Here is a 3,428-nt window from a genome sequence, read left to right on the forward strand (position 1 = left end):
AAACGATTTGATTTAAAATAATATTATTAAATATATATTAATAAATAACGAGACGTTGATTTATAGAAGCAAATAACCACAACACTCAAATGTAAAGATTACACTTTAAGTAATATAGTCTATCAATGATTGGGTCGAATTATTAATAAAGGTACACGTCGCATAACGTAACGTGCTAGTTTTCTAAGCGTACGAAGTAACGTTCGAAAAACCGGAACCGGGACATAAGTCAAGTGACGACGTACGACTTATTAGAGCAAAAGTTACAAGTCTACTACGCACGAGAATATAATATAATATATAATTAATTTATATAAATTATATAAATTATATATAAATATAATAACATGTCGACGAGAATAACTTAAACGAATGTGTGCTGTCAAACCATCCCATGCGATCGCATGGGATATGGCTAGGAAAGCCATGCGATAGCATGGCACCTCTGAGCTGGCCACATCTATAAAACGCGATCGAATTCATTCAGTGTGCACACCTTCTTCTTCTGTATTATTTCCTCCATATAAATATAAATATATTATTATTATTATTATTATTATTATTATTATTATTATTATTATTATTATTATTATTATTATTATTATTATTATTATTATTATTATTATTGTTATTATTATTATTATTATTAAGATTAATATTATTATTAATCTTATTATTATTAGTAGTATTAGTATTATTACATAAAATACTACGACGAGGTCGTGAGCGGGTCACTTTCGAAATGGGTTTTCGAGCGGTATAGAGCTAAGGAAACTATGGGTTATAGCTATGGAGGTTATGGGTAATGTTCATGAGTATTATTCGCAAGTCAAACCTAGTGTTTATCATCTCTGTTGCGTCCATGTACTTTCCTACAATATTGAATCACAATATTGATACGTAAGCATTTATATTTTATCTTTTATAAATTAATAGTGTATCCATGACTAGTGCTCGAGTATATATGTTTATGCATGCTTGTATGCTTTAATTTTGTCATTAGATAGTTTATGATGAATCACGAATTTGATACATATGTTATTAATAAAAGGTATATGATATGCATGCTGTTGGAAAGCTGTCAAAAAATTAATAACTTTTCATTTAGAAATCGTGTGTTTTCGATGAACGGATTAAAAGTTATGGTCAACTGAATTATGATTAACATTAATCGGAATTGCTTTTGAATCTGAAATTGATATTTAAACAACTTGTTTATGAGATTGATAAATTGGATTTTTAAATATTACTAATTGAGTAAATGAATTTCTATATAAGGCACGTCTCGTCTTGTTGAACAATTGTCAAAGTTGATTGTCTTATCATGTTTTAAAGCTTTATAAACACTATAATCTGATTTTACAAGTATTGAAAAACTATGTGAAATAATAAAATATGTTCGATTGCCATGGTAATTCAAATATAATATAGCTCCTGAAATAAATAATACTTTAAGCTTAATAAACTATAAATTCGTTCAATTATCAAGACTTATATTATGTTAATAAACATGTATAGATTTAAAGATCATATTGGGTCAGGTTGACTTTTGATATGACTTTTGCTAACATTTTCGAGCATTAGGATTGTGATACACTATGGCCTAACCTAGCTTATTAGACATGTATTGACCAATATATGTTCTCTAGATTGAGATCTACGATTAATTTTGCATTCCGAGTTTCAGTCACATATCAGTGAATGACCTTATGTGCTGCTAAGGTGAGTTTCATTTGCTCCCTTTTTAATTGCTTTTGCAATCTATATTTTTGGGCTGAGAATACATGCACTTTATTTTAAACGCAATAGATACAAGTACATACTAAATTATACACTGAGTTTGAACCGAAAATCCCTTAGCTTTGGTAACTAGTAACTGCCGATTATAAGAACTGGTGGGCGCGAGTAGTAGTATATGGATCCATAGGGCGTGATATCCCCGTCCGAGCTAGAGCACTAGCCTTTTAAAGGACGTATGCTATTTGAGAAGCGTATACGTTGGTTTGCGTGTATTATTAAGATGATTATACAAAGGATACTTATTATATAGACGTTAAAGTTTAGTTACCAGGGTGCTCAATTTCGTAGAATATTTTCATAAACATTTATGGATGAAACAACTGAAAACTTGTGATCCACCTTTATATACAGATTATACGCAACATTAAAACTATGAACTCGCCAACCTTTGTGTTGACAAGCTATGAACTCAATTCCGCTGTTTGCTTATACGTTATACAAGCTATGTGCATGGAGTCATACATGCTTTATTCAAGAAAACTTTGCATTCACAAAATCATCACTATGTATCTTATTTTGACTACATTGTCAACGGATGTAGTATTGTAAACTATTATATACGGTAATTGTCTATACGTAAAAATCATCAGATGTCGAAAACCTTGAATTTATATATTCATTTATGGTGTGCCTTTTCAAAAGAATGCAATGTTTACAAAACGTATCATATAGAGGTCAAAGCCTCACTATGAGATCAATGAATGATGTATTCGTTCAAATGGATTTGGATGGGTCATCACAGTACTCTATTCAAAATCAGAGAAATTGAAGATGAACAGATCTATCTCATGTTATTTTCCTGGACTTTAAAGGAAGAAGCCAAAGATTGGTTAGAATCGTTACCTGAAGGAGCGATTGATTCATGGGATGTTTTAGTTGAAAATTTTCTTAAAAGATTCTTTCCGGCATCTAAAGTCGTGAGACTTCAAGGAGAAATTTCCACGTTCATACAAAAGCCAAATGAAACATTATATGAGGCATGGACAAGATTCGAAAAAATGTTGAGAAGTTGTCCTCAACACGGTCTAGATACTTATCAAATAGTCTAAATATTTTACAAAGGAGTCAACGTCGCTACACGAAAAAACATCGACACAGCAGCTGGTGGTTTTATTATGAAAAAAATTGTAACCGAAGCTCACAAAATTATTGATAATACAACATCCCACTCACATGAGTGGCATCAAGAAAAAGATATCTTTCGTTCATCTAAAGCGGCTAGAGCCGATTCTAGCCATGACTTTGATTTCATTTCCGCAAAGCTAGATGCTTTCGAGAGACGAATGGAAAAGATGACTAAAGATATTCACGCAATACACATTAGTTGTGAGCAGTGCGGAGGACCACATTTGACAAAAGATTGTCTCGGTGTTGAACAAACAATGGAACAAAGAGAGAATGTTTCATACATGAACCAAAGGCCGGGAAATAATTATCAGAATAATTATCAACAGCCCAGGCCAAACTACAATCAAAATCAGAATTATAACCGAAATGTTTCATACAACAACCAACAAGGTCCTAGCAATCAACAAGTATCTAACAATACTTACAACCAGCAAAGACCTATTTTTCCAAATAAACCACCACAAACCGATGATAAAATGCCAAATTTAGAAGATATGATG

General features: G+C 31.6%; 1 non-coding gene across 1 annotated transcript; it reads right to left on the reverse strand.

The window, feature by feature from the left end:
• Positions 1–2,720: 2,720 nt before the first annotated feature.
• Positions 2,721–2,827, reverse strand: LOC139894733 (small nucleolar RNA R71). The gene has a single exon (XR_011775218.1). It is a non-coding gene; the product is annotated as a small nucleolar RNA R71 (small nucleolar RNA).
• Between the last annotated feature and the right edge of the window lie 601 nt (positions 2,828–3,428).

This window comes from Rutidosis leptorrhynchoides, chromosome 2, assembly GCF_046630445.1.
Source record: "Rutidosis leptorrhynchoides isolate AG116_Rl617_1_P2 chromosome 2, CSIRO_AGI_Rlap_v1, whole genome shotgun sequence".
Classification (NCBI taxonomy): domain Eukaryota; kingdom Viridiplantae; phylum Streptophyta; class Magnoliopsida; order Asterales; family Asteraceae; genus Rutidosis; species Rutidosis leptorrhynchoides.